The 13844-nt window shown below is 42.0% G+C and overlaps 1 protein-coding gene and 1 long non-coding RNA gene across 4 annotated transcripts in view; one reads left to right on the top strand and one right to left on the bottom strand.

Annotated features, from left to right (window-relative positions):
- The window catches only part of Adgrv1 (adhesion G protein-coupled receptor V1), a 514991-nt gene that overhangs the window by 300428 nt on the left and 200719 nt on the right, over positions 1–13844 (top strand). The window lies entirely within an intron of this gene.
- Positions 3943–13475, bottom strand: LOC143440352 (uncharacterized). Of its 3 annotated transcripts, XR_013108092.1 has the most exons (4): positions 13359–13475; positions 6745–6968; positions 6323–6453; positions 3943–5753 (listed from the first exon to the last, which is right to left on the bottom strand). It is a non-coding gene; the product is annotated as an uncharacterized LOC143440352 (long non-coding RNA). The 3 variants fall into 3 exon arrangements; XR_013108091.1 differs by having other exon boundaries at positions 6323–6968; XR_013108093.1 differs by lacking the exon at positions 13359–13475 and adding an exon at positions 7321–7377 and having other exon boundaries at positions 6323–6968.

The following is a 13844-nucleotide window of genomic DNA, read 5'->3' as shown; positions in this document are numbered from 1 at the left end:
TTTACTTTGAACGTGCACTATCTTGCTGTCACTGTGTGACACAATATACTTTTGTTATTTTACATCTTTATTTTTAAACTTTTCCAATCTTTTTGGTTCTTCAGAACTCTTTCTCTCCTCCATTACTTTATCTTCCCTTCATTTTTTTCTCTCTTTTTTTTTTGTTTTGTTTTGTTTTGAGAAATGGTCTCACTCTATAGCTCAGGCTAGCTAGAACTTACTGTGTAGTTCAGACTATCCTGGACCTTTCAAGGAACCACCCTTGTGCCTTGGTGTCCCATGTGTTGGGGTTACAGGTGTCAACCACCATAGCATGCTCAGGAATTCTTTTTCCAGTGACCTGTGCACTTTTTACATCCTACGAATAGCTTTTCTAACATGCTCTCATCAACGAAGCTAAATGCATTTAAACCTTTGCTCTCTATTGCAGGGTCTGCAGAACAACAGCCGTGGTCTCTCAGAAGACCTGCTAGAAATGCAGAATATTGGGTTTGACCTTATTAACTAAATCAGGATCTATAAATGTAACAAATTCCCTTCAGCTGTGGCATTGCTGATGGCCCAGGTGGTAAACACAGCTTTTGTCACACTATCTACTGACACTTGATGTGGCTTCTGTAGACTCTAAGTTTCTAGCACAGGAACAGTCTTGTGTTTGGTTTGGAGTTCTCAAGACCTTCCTAAAGCATGTACGGTGGACTCCTTTTGTGTACTGAGTGGTCTAGTTTGTCTTCCACCATTCATTCTTGGGCATGTATGATCTTGGAGAAAATAATATTTAGAATTTCAGTGTTTTCAGGGCTAAATAAGCTTCCTTGTTTCCTTGAGATGCAGAAGTATTTCGGCCATTTGAGACCAAGCCTTTTTAAACTGGGAGTGTTACAATGCATGTTTCACATAAAGTGGATGGATCCATTAGACAAAAGAATATTTTTAATAAATCCTACAAGAGAGATCTGTCAAGATGTTTATAGATGATGACAAAACAGTTTGTTGACAAAAGCTAATGATGGATTTTAATATATATTGTAAAGTTCCACCAGAAGTTAGAGATTTCCCATGAAATCCATTGAAAATGAATGTATTTTTAAAAATAAAAGCAGATTTAAATATATACTTGAATATAAATATAAGAGGGCTGAAAAGATGGCTCAATAGTTAAGAATACTGGCTGTTCTCCCAGCAGACCCAGAATTCAATTCCCAACACCATCATGGTAGGTCTCAACCATCTATAATTTTAGTTCTGAGATATCTGGTGCCTTCCAACTGCAGTGAGCATGCGTGTCTGAGGGGCACGCAAAACACTCAGGAAATACACTCACATGTATAAAACAAATTTAGAAATATTTAATGTAAATATTAGTAAAATATAAATCTAAAGTTGGAAAATATTTTATATTGTATATAGTGTCATTTTCTTTTTGTTATATATGGTGCATATTTTTAATAACTTTCAATCATTCGTTGGTCCAATATAAATAATACTGCCTTTCATCTATTCAAGTTGTTTCCTAATGCATCACTACGTACGGAATTTTTCTTGTGCAATGTTAAATATACGTTGATGACTGTGGACTACAGAAAGATGGAGATTTGTTTTTGAAGTTAGAGGACACTTAATTACATTAGAGTTGAAAAGGAAAACCCTGGTGCAGATACATAGTAAGTCTCAGTTGCTCCCAGAAGAGGAGAGAGAAGAGGGCACATAAAAACCAAGGCACTTGACTTGAAGCAGCATGGAAGTCAGCAGTGCAGTGAGATGCTGGCATGGGGCGGGGACGAGAGCTGGAGAGAAAGGATGAGGGAGCCCATAGTGCTATGGAAAGCAGCTCAGAGCACAGGGAGAGGGAGAGTGGGGTTCTGAGTAATTCCAAAATCAGACAGACTTCAACAGCAGTATGGCAGAGACAGCAAGAAATACACCTTTGTTTTCATCTGTCCTGTGTGGATTTCTTTCTTTTTAAAATTATCTTTAATCTTGTTTTATAGTCTAGCTGTCGCCCTCTCCCTGCCCACCCTCTTACAGTTCCTCATTCCATTTCTTCCCCCCCCAACCCCCATGTCCAAGAAGATATTACCATCCCACCCCCACACTGCCAGACCTCCCCACTCCCTGGGGACTTCAGTGTCTCAGGATTAGGTGCGTCTTCTCTCACTGAGGCCAGACCAGGTAATCCTCTGCTGTATGTGTGTTAGGGAGGGGGACCAGGTCATATATGCTTCCTGGTTGGTGACTCAGTGTCTGAAAGATCTCTGGGGTCCCAGTTAGTTGATACTGCTGGTCTTCCTATGGGGTTACCTCCTCAACTTCTTCCAGCCTTTCCCTAATTCAACTACAGGAGTCCACAACTTCAGTCCATTGGTTGGGTGTAAGTATGTCTGTCTCAGTCAGCTGCTTGTTGGACCTCTTGGAAGACAGCCATGCTAGGCTCCTGTCTGAAAGCACACCATAGCATCAGTAATAGTGTCAGGCCTTGGATCCTCCCCTTGAGCTGGATCACAATTTGGGCCAGTCACTGGACCTTCTTTCCCTCAGTCCCTTCTCCGTTTTTGTTTTTGCAGTTCTTTTAGACAGGAACAATTTTGGGTCAGAGTTTTTTACTGTGGGATGGCAACCCCATCCCTCCACTTGATGCTCTGTCTTTTCTCTGGAGGTGAAATCTATAAATTCCCTCTCCCCACTGTTAAGTATTTCATTTAATATCCTGCCCCCCCGCCCTTGAGTCCTGGGAGTCTCTCACCTCCCAGGTCTCTGGTACATTCTAGAGGGTTCCCTCACCTCCTACCTCCAAAGTTTCCCTATTTCCATTCATTCTTCTGGCCCTCAGGACTTTAGTCCTGTTCCCCCAATACCTGATGATGTTCCCCCTTTTTCCTCCCTGTCCCCTCTCCCACTCATGCCCCCCTCCCTGTGATTGCTTTCTTGTCCCTCCCAAATGGATTGAGGCCTTAGTTATCAGGGAAATGCAAGTCAAAACAACCCTGAGATTTCACCTTGTATCAATCAGAATGACTAAGATCAAAAACTCAGGTGACAACAGGTGCTGGCAAGGATGTGGAGAAAGACAAACACTTTTCTATTGCTGGTGGAATTGCAAACTGATACAACCATTCTGGAAATAAATCTTGAGAATCCTCAGAAAATTGGAAATAGATCTATCTGAAGACCCTATACCACTCTTAGGCATAAACCTAAAAGATGCCCTGCCATGCCACAGGGACATGTCCTCCACTATGTTCATAGAGGCCTTATTTGTGATAGCCAGGAGCTGGAAACAACCCAGATGTCCCACAATGGAAGAATGGGTACAGAAAATGTGGTTCATTTACACAAGGGAATATTGTTTAGCTATTAAGAAAAAGGGTATCCTGAATTTTGCAGGCAAATGGATGAACTAGAAAATATCATCCTGAGTGAGGTAACTCAGACACAAAAGGACATGCCTGTTATGTACTCACTGATAAGTGGGTATTAGCCAAAAAATACAAAATACCTAGGATACAATCCACAGAACTCAAGGTTAGCAAGCCAAAGAAATAAGGTTTATGGAAATAATCTTTAGGTTATTTGTTCGTCAATATTCTGCTAATGGCAGATGAATTAAAGAATTCAATCTGAATTTAACATGCATACATTTCAGCCATACATGTTGCCTTTCCATCAGAATGGCTGCCCTGTTAATGTCTTTGGCTGATGGCTTCTTCTTTCTTTGACATGGCTCATCTAGACAAGCCACCGTGATGGAACATGTGCTAACCATGCCATTTGCAAGACAGAGATGAGAATGTTTTGGTGAAACAACTTCCTGGTCATGAGTTCTGTTTCCCTATTGAAAATACTGGTGCCAATGTTTACTTTGAATGCTAATCTAACAAAATGAGCACATGTCAAGGTCATGTGGTGGGTCCATTTTGCTAAATAAAGAACAAACAGACACAGTGAATGGGAGAGCCAACTTTATTATTTTTTTCATAGACTCGGCTGACTAGGATCCTTGTCCCTCCCTCCTCTACCCTGCACATGGACACACCCTTCCACTGTGCTGGTGGGTCTGCAAATGGATTTGCAGGACTCATGACCCAATATATCATGCTTCTCAACAAATTTGTATGTTCATGGAGGCTAAGTGTTTTAAGTTTTCTTAATTATTTTTTTTAAAGCCAGATGCTGCCATCATTGGATGGTTATAAATGGCATTATCTTGATCAGTGTGCCCTTGTGGGTAACTGGCCACATTTAATGGATATGGGGAGACACTGCAGTTTCAAAACCAATGGAAATTTTTTACCTGGGTTTTACTGAAACCTCTCTCAAAATAGGAGTCTGTTCATAAGCATAGACTGCTGCATCCAGTAAACACTTGCAGCACACTCCTCTGTGCGCTTGTTATTAGGCTGGAGCTAGGGAGGCCCATGGCTGATTTTGAAAACACAGTAAACAGAATTCCACATTGCAGGTGTCAACTTAAATCCATAATGTATGAAATTACGCAATGAAAGCTCAAAGAAGGGGCCACTTCCTTTATGCCAGCGGGCAGGAGTGGATGACCTTGAGCTGAGCACTGAAGGATAACACTGTTGGTAGGGAAGAAATATTCCAGAGAATACCCCTTGCTGAACAAACAGCGCTAGTAAATGAAGGTTGCTCGCACACGGACTCTTGCATATGTTGGCAAATTAAAACTGAACATGAGCTTGAGATGCTAAAGAGTAAAGCAAACGTGAAGAGAGTGGGATGGGGCAGGTGTGATTAAAAAAAAAAACAAGCCTCCATCATCAGGAGCAAGCTGATGAGCTAGAGGATGCAGAGGCATGGAAGAAATAGACTGGCATCCCAGAATGGACCTATCTCATGTAGTGGAGATACATGCATTCTGTTTCTATAGAATCAACTCTCTCTTTTAGTTCAAGTCTCCAGCTGACGTGCTTCTTCAAAATTCAAGATGATTGTTTCAAAATTCTCAAATCATGTGTAGCCACAAAGTGTAAGGAAGAACCTTTTAATGATTACGTGATATAAGTGAACAGAGACCAGAGCTGAATAGACATGCAGTTGTCATCGCCATCGAGGCTCTCAAGGGACATGTTTGCATGGTTTGTCCATCCCTGCTTCACTTAGAGTTCATGATTAAACATATTTCCTAGGTGAGTAGCCAAAAGAAATCCCAGTGTGGTTAGGCATATGCTAGAAAATTTTTTGCTATGCATTGACTGAGAAAAGGAGCAAGCAATTTCATATAAACTTGGGCACCCGAAATCTCAAAACCGGTTTGAACACTTGGTGGCTATAGCTGTCCCAAAGAATCAGCTGTGTAAAGCTGCAGTAGCAGGCAGCTGTAAAGAGGGTTTTTTAAACTTTGTTCTTTGCTTTGTTTTATTGTTTCATTTTCCTTCCTCACATAGTTATAAATTTTCCACTTGCTAGAAGGGCCTTCTCCGGCATGGCAATGCAGTTCAGCTTATTTTCCTCCTGGATAAATCTGTGTGTAATTATCTTAGCAGGTGAGAGAATTCAAGGAAGTGGTGACTGGCTAGGAAATGAGTTTGCAAGGCTGTGATTTTTTTTCTTTCATCAGAGGCATGATTTCCCAAACATCTTCACGTAAAAGGTACTTTTCCATCTTCCCGCGTCTATATAAATCTCACCACTGGAAGGCGCTCTTCGCAAAGGCTCCTTCCCACAGCAGCCAGATGTTTCCCAGTAAACCTTGCAGTTTCTTCTCATATGCCAAACCACCACGTAAAGAACACCTGAGAATATTAAGTCACAATAAAATGTAGTATCAAAGAGGAAACTATTTTTGTCAGGGAAAGCTTTCAGATTAAAACCTTTCAGAGAAGTATCAGTGTGTGCCATTATGTCTGTCTGTCTGTCTCTGTCCCTCTTCTCTCTCTCTCTCTCTCTCTCTCTCTCTCTCTCTCTCTCTCCCTCCCTCCCTCCCTCCCTCCCTCCCTCCCTCCCTCCCCCCCTCTCTCTCTCTGTCTCTCTTTCTCTCTCTGTCTCTCTGTGGGTGTGTGGGTGTGTATGTCTGTATTGTGTGTCTTTGTGTCTGTGTGTGTCTTTGTGTCTGTGTAGCAGGGAGGTGAAGGCATGCATATGTATTATATGTCTGTTAGTGTAGTGAAACACCACTATCAGAAGCAGCTTAGGGAAGAGTTTATTTTGGCTTATGGCTCCAGAGGGAAAATTCATGGTGTTATGGACACATGGCCGCAGGCAGCTGGAACAGGATGCAAAAGTGATCACATCTGCAACCAGACACATAAAGCTAAGAGCAAAGATTGGGAGTGGGGCAAAACTGTAATCTCTCAAAGCCCACCTCTGATGACGTCCTTCTCCAGGAAAGCTACACCTCTTAGAACTTGCACTAGCTCCTCGTCTGGAGACAGTCAAATACTGAATCAGCATTCAAATACCTGCGTGTACCGGTGATTACTCAGTTCAGACCTCCTACCAAAGAGATAGCCAAGGCAAGGTGACTAAGAGTGCATTATTTTTAGTGGCTCATGAAAATCAGTTCATTATTGGTATCCCCACAGTGGTACCTGATCCCAAGTTCATGATCCGTAAGCAACATTAATCTACAGTTACTACTGATGCCAGAAATAGTCATACCCAGGTTGTTTAAAATGTACTTCCAGTTGAAGTTAGCTGTTTTCCTTTTAAAAAAACATGCTCTTTTAAACCTGTTATGTTGGCATTTGAGGTGTGCCCCGTCAGTTCCATTCTCCAAGTACTTACTCTTCTTCAAAGCCCATTTGTTATTTCTCTCGCAGCAACCACAGAATGCACAGAAACCTGCCAGGAGCTCTCATCTCCAGGGTAGAGACAGGCAAGGATGCTCACCAGTGGGGCACAGTCAGTGCTGTGTAAAACGGTGATGCCGTGGTGGGGACTGAGAGATGTGGGGGCATCTTGTACAGGGATGTCGAAGGAACTCTCTCGGAGAAAGCCTTGTTTGAGATCTGAAGGAAATCAGAAAGAAAAACCATTGGTTGTGCTCTGGAAGAAATTTCAGGCAAAGAGAATAGTGAGGGCAATCCTGAGGTCTATTCTGAGAACAGTGAGAGACCAGAGTTTAGAATGTAAGAGAGAGCAACAGCCATAAAATCAGTGGGCTCAAGAAGACCTCATAGAACTTTCCCCCAGACCACAGAGAATGCCAGCAGAGCTCTCTGCAGAAGTTGTCAAGTAAATGCTTGGTCAGAGAACTATCAGCTTCTTGAATGAAACTTAGACTGGAAAAGGCTGGAATCAAAGAGAGGAAGCTAGTTTTAAAAGGTTTATAGTTATCCAGACAAGAAATAATGGTTCTACATAAACTTAAGGAAGTTTAGCTTTGCGGAGGCTCTTTGCTGATTGTAGTGTGCAGATAACGAGAACTGTGTATCATCACCTTGTTTTGAGGACCAAACCGCAGAGCATGATGGGGCATTGGCCAATGTTTTGTGAAGCTGATTCATTCAGTTGCCCACGTAAGTAACATCTGTCTCACCCAAGCAACACTGTGGCTTCTGGTTATTTATTACACAAGCTAACAGACTATTCTCCAACTGTCTGTTGTCAGATTTCAGCTACATTACATTTATTAAACATTACTGCGAACGTATTTTTTTTTCTTTTTGCCTATGGATCTCAGCTCAAGTCATTAACCTCTGAAGGTTCTCTGAGAACTTTCCTTTAAATTAGATCTTGTGGATTTGGCAGTCGAAAGCTTTCAGTGTTTCAACTCACTGGTTGCTTCCTGAAAATGCCCTCCAGCTCAGTCCTCCTGTGTTTTTAACAAGGGCCTAAGTAGGGCCGGTTACCTGGAATCTTCTTCGCTTTTTGAGGTGTGAATCAAAGTCAATGCAAAGATCTGTGAATAATGTAAATATCTGACCATACCTAAACAAAGTGAGGCCTGTTTTGGTGGGTGATGGAAACAATTTCCATTCTGGCCTCCCTGTCCTTTTCCCATAGCTGAGCTGAGGTGTACAGAACTCAGAGCCATACAAAGTCTGAGAGCTGTAGCTTCTTCTACTCCAGAACTCTTCTGGAAAGTGTAGCCATGGTGCCACGTGACCTCTCTCCAAACCTGCCTGTGTTTCTGTTAGCCCGGGAGTTAGCAATGTCTCCTTTCTTCTCTTTCTTTTCTTCTTCCTGCTCAAAGTCCTAATTTAAAGTGGGACGTTTTGCCTCTGCCGGATGTTAGTCCAGAGTTTTGATCTCTTTGTTGTCTTCATTCTGCCTTCTGACTGATGCCTTCCTGGGCAGTTAATGCTACACAGTCTAGCTGTCGTTTGAACGGGTCAGGTTGGGTGGAGATTGCAAGGAAATTCAGAGGGAAAACAAACCTTGGTTATTTCAGGACCTTGTATTGTCACATACCCTTTCTAGCATGCACAGTTTGTGCATGTCTTGTCAGGCCCATCTTGCTTATCAGTTTTGTAACCTGCTGGCATCTCTTGGTCCCTTACATCATAGGAGTTAAGTGCTCTCTCCTGCACTTCCTAGGTAGTCTGTATGTGTCCTGCTCATCATCTGCTCTTTTCCATCACGTCCTGAGCTGTTGCTCCAGCTGTCAGGGACAGGGACATTGAAAGCACCAGGGCTACAACTTTTCTGTTCTTTGCTGACTTTTCTTTCTTGCTACAATTATTGTTACTGTTTTCTTTTGTCTACTTTCCAAGCTTAAACATAATAAGGTACTGACAACTGGGCTTTCTTTAATCAACTGGAATGCATGTCCCACCAATCTGGAGTCTGGACAATCAGGGCACTATCAAGACAGATTTTTGTTGTGAGGCTTTTCCTCCTGGCTTGTAGCAGGCAGCATATCCCCGTGCTTTTACACACACACCTCTTTGTGTGCATACACACATGTGAAGGGTTGAGCAAGCTTTCTACCGTGGGCACAAGTCCCAGCATGAGTGCCTCACTTCTGGTGTTTCTCAGATGGCTATGGTAGGAGCCCCAGGAAGAGAGGGTTCCTCTTGTAGAGGACCTGGGTTAAGTTCCCAGCACCCACAGGGCAGTTTACAGTTCCTTGTAAGACTATTCAAGAGCTCATGCACATACATAGAGCATAACGTAAATAATTTTTAAAAAGGAGAGATGGTTGTATATCTTAGTATAACCTTACAGCTACAGAATACTGGAATTAAGATTGTTTTCTCCTCTAGACTACATCCCAAAGACCCTGTCTCCAGACACTGCACCATGGTTTCGAGACTGTGCAGTATGAACTTTACAAGTCAAGAGTTCAATTCATAACTTTTGCTTTGTTTTCTTTTACTTGAAACTTTAGTATTCTTGGTGGTTCTAAGTATCATCTTCTGCAATGATCATTTAGTTAAGAAGAATACCTGCTTAGACAAGAAAGCTTTCCCAGTCTTGTCAAGAATGCTTAAGGCCTTAGAGCCAGAAAGTCAGATGTTTCAGCTTGTGATCAAGTCAGAATCAGTAATTTTACACACCACACCATCTCTTTCTCGGTCTCTTCTATGTGATGAAAATACAGAAAATATCATTTTATTTGTTTTATTTCAAAGTATTTTATTCTTTTGTGTGTGTGAGAGAGAGACAGAGAGAGACAGAGAGACAGAAGGGGGGAAGAGGGAGGGATGGAGGAGATGAGGCGAGGGGAGAGAGCTTATGAGTGTGTGCATGTAGAGGCCAGAGGCATTGCATCCCCTGGAACTGTAGTCACAGGTAGTTGAAAGCTACTTGACATGTGTCTGCCCTGGGAAGGGAACTTGTTCCTCTGCAGGAGGAGCATACTCGTAACTGCTGAGTTAACTTAACAACACTCTTAGCTCCTGTCCCCAGAAAATACCGTAGTTTATCAACAGCGGGGTTGTTCATAGAGAAAGGTGAGAAGTCCTAGGCCATCTTTCTGCCCTTTTTCTAAGCCTTTCCATCCCAGATCGCTTCCTCCTTAGCAGTCGACTGAGGGGCTGGGACCTATGTGAGGGAGGTTTGATCTCTGAATCAGTAGAGAACTCTTGGTTATACTTTTAGAATTTAAAGCAATTCCTCGTTTTCATATGCACATAGGTGTGATTAAAAAGTTTGCAAAGATGGACCTCAACTTAATGGTACCTTGGTGGACTTTCTGTTTCATTTTGCTTTGTTTTGGCATTTTTTTTTTGTCTTATTAGTCTTTTGTTTGTTCATTTTTGATTTTCACTATTTTGAGGGGAAAGGTTATGTTTCTTGCTTTTGCTTTTATTTCTTATGTTTTTTTTCTTTTTTTAAATAAAGAGAGAAAAAGAACATAATGTTGTCAGTGGGAAGGTCTGAAAGAATTTGGGGAAGGAGAAAAAACATGATCAAAAAATATTATATGAAAAATGTTTTAATTAAGATAAAAGAAAAAAAGTTGGAGATTATCCTCTGCAGCACAGAGTTTGCAGCCAGCCTGGGATACTTGGCACTCTATCTCAGAAATAAAAAGAAAGACAGAAGGAAAGACAGCTGGGAAAGAAACTCAGCTTATGAAATGCTTACCCCACAGTCAGGAGTACTTTGATTTGGATCCCCAGTGCCCATGTAAAAAGCTAAGCACTGAGATCTGTAATCCTTGTGAGAGGACCCAAAGACCAGAAGATCCTTGGAGCTTGCTGGCCAGACACCTAGCTGCACCAATGAGCTGCAGAGACCCTGCCCCTCCAAAATAAAAACCAAGTGGAAAGTTATTGTAGTAGACACTCCACAGTGGCCTATGGCCTCTACACAACACACACACACAGAGAGAGAGAGAGAGAGAGAGAGAGAGAGAGAGAGAGAGAGAGAGAGAGAGAGAGAGACAGACAGACAGACAGACAGACAGACAGACATAGAGACAGAGAAGTAGGGATGCTGGGGCATATCTTTAACCTGAACATTCAAGAGGCAGAGGTTGGAGGATCTCTGAGTTCTAGGCTGGCCTGGTCTACATAGTGAGCTCTAAGCCTAGTCGAGGCTACATAATGAGACCCTGTCTCTCAGAAAACAAAAGAGAGTGGAAAGGAGAAGTGGAGGGGGAGAGAGGGAGGGAGATGGAGGAGTAAGAGGAAGAAGAGGAGGAAGAGAGAGGCAGACGGGGGGGGGGGGGTCATGTAAGCAGCTCCATAGTACAGTTTAGTCCTACAGGAGGAAAAATAACCTGGGCAGGAGAAAGTCAGTAGGGAAAAAAGAGAAAGAAAGAAAAAAGAAAAGACGGGCCTGTGGCTGTCTGATAACAGGTTGGCTGCTGCCATTTGTGTCTGTGGCAACAGTGAATTTGTATTATGACCCAGGTGCTCAGCACTGCGTGTCTACAGATGCATGTCTGAGTGTCAGGACTGGAAGAGCAGCATTCTCAGAAGACAGATGTCCAAACCTTAGACGATTACCTCTCATGCTTGCTGAGTGTGAGGGTTCTCACAACTTTTGAATTGTCCTCTGCTCCAAGGAAACATGGCAATCTACATTTATTTATAATAGATTTCCAACATGAACTGTACAAGCCCTAGGCTTCTGAGTCATTGTTTTATGTGGCAAGAATGGACAACAACTGTGTTTTGAAACATTCCTCCAAACAACTCTTGATTTTTTCTAGGTCAAGAGGCTTTGGATTCTTCATTCAGCTGAGAAGCAATTATTAGTGAATTATTTTATGTTTTACCTTCTGTATAATTCTTGCATAAATTAGGTATTTTTTCCTCTGTCACGCATATGCATGCTGAAGTCTAAACATATATCTGTGTATCTATGACTTTCAAGTTTATACATAGAAAATTATATATCCTTTATGATATTTTGAATGCCACCCATTACTAAGGTTCAAACCTTAGTAATATTTCCTATTTTAAAAAGTCTTTTATTTGTGAATTTCATACAACGTATTTTGATCATCTTCGCCTTCCCCCTTCTCAACTCCTCCAAGATCCACCTCAGCTCCCCCACAACTTTTTGTGGTCCTTTTTTATTCTATTAAACCCATGAAGTCCAATTGTGTGAGCCAAACACCTTTGTGTGTGAGGACAGCCCCTTAAAGACAACTGGTTCTCACTCTCCAGGTAGCTGTGCTGCTAGGAGTTCCTCAGCTAGGCTTGGGACTCCATAGCAATCTTCCTCTCTCTGCTGGGACTGTGGCTGGCTTGAGCTTGCTTGTGTCTCATGTATGCTGTCACGGCTGCTGGGAATTGACGTGCACACCCGCTCTCCTGTGTCTGGAAAACTCAGTTTCCTAGTAGTCACATGCTGCCTCTGGCGTTCACAGTCCCTCATCCTTGTGGGAAAAGGTGTGATAGAAATGTGTTGCTTAGGCCTGAGCTTCTGTACTTTCTTATTCTCTGTGCACTGACCATTTAGTTGTTCATTGTTTCCTGCAGAATGTTTAGTTTACATAAGGGTAATTTGTTTTAATATTGTCAATGAATAAACTTATACTTCTAATAACTGTGTTTTCTAGTAAAGACTTTAATCTTTCCTTTATATCTATTTGATTTTGTCTACCTGGTATGTTTATCTTCTATTTACTTAGCTGAGTGCATTTTTTGGTCTCTTATTTTGTTTTGTTTAGCAAGTACAATTTAGTCTACAAATTCATTTTTATTACTGGTATTTTTGGTATTTAAAGCTTTCATTGTCACTTAATTCTAAACATTTTATTTCCATGTTTGATATTCTGAACTAATATAGAAATGCATCTAAAATTAAATTAAAATTAAAATTTTTTTCAAATTAAATTAATTTAAAATTAAAAAAATACTATGCTACACATGGACAATTATCAAAAATCAGTTCTCTCCTTCTAACGGTTGGCATCCAAGGATCAAAATCAAACCACCAGATTTTGCAGGTACCTTTCACTGTTTAGCCATCTCAACTGGCCCAATACCTTAGTGTTTAAGACAGGCTGGCCCGCAACATCCAGGGATGCCTCTGATTCTGCCTTATCAGCGCTTTGATTATAGGCAGCTATAATACTGCTATACGGCTATATATAATACTGCTATAGTCATACCTCAGGGTTTTGTTTGTTTGCTTAACATCTAACTTCAGTTTCTTCTCCCTCCTCTCCTTCCAGTCTCTCCCCCTTCATCTCTTCCTCCCTCCCTTCTTTCACCCCTTTCCTCCATTCCCCCTCCTTTGCTCTTCAGAAAAAGTAAGCCTCCCATCGATATCAACCAGCCATGGCATATCACGTTGCAGTGAGACTTTTCACACCCTCTCCTGATAAGAGTAGACAAGGCAGCCCAGTAGGAGGAAGGGGTGCCGAAGGCAGGCAACAGAGTCAGAGATAGCCCTTGCTTCCACTACTAGGTGTTCTATGAGAAGACCAAGCTACACAACTGTAATGTATGTATGTCAGATCTATACAGACTTCCTGGTTGTCAGTTAAGTACCTGTGGGCTTCTATGGAGCAGGATAGTTGATTCTGTCAGTTTTCTCATGGTGTCTTCTGACCCCTCTGGCTTCTAAAAGTCTTCCTTCCCCTCTTCTGCAGGATTTTTCCAAGCTCCACCTCATGTTTGGCTGTGGGTCTCCGTATCCGTTTACATCAGTTGCTGGGTGAAGCCTCTGATGACAATTGGATCAGGCTCAAATCTACAAGTGTAACAGAATAGCTTTATCGTTTCATTGACTTTTTACTTTACTTTACTTTAATAATTTTTTCGTCTATCCTGTTTTGTTCTATCCCAGGTCTCTGGGCTATCCAGCCTCTGGTTCCTGACCCTCTAGACAGTTTCAGGGATGGTCTCCCTCTTGTGGCATGGTTCTCAAGCTGGACCTGTCACTGGTTGGTTGGCCACATCCACAATTTCTGTACTAGCTTTACCCAGTACATTATGTAGGCAGAACACACTGTAGGTGGAAGGTTTTGAGGGTTG

The sequence above is a fragment of the Arvicanthis niloticus genome, chromosome 29, assembly GCF_011762505.2.
Source record: "Arvicanthis niloticus isolate mArvNil1 chromosome 29, mArvNil1.pat.X, whole genome shotgun sequence".
In the NCBI taxonomy this organism is placed as follows: domain Eukaryota; kingdom Metazoa; phylum Chordata; class Mammalia; order Rodentia; family Muridae; genus Arvicanthis; species Arvicanthis niloticus.
This window is presented reverse-complemented; position numbering and strand designations above follow the sequence as displayed.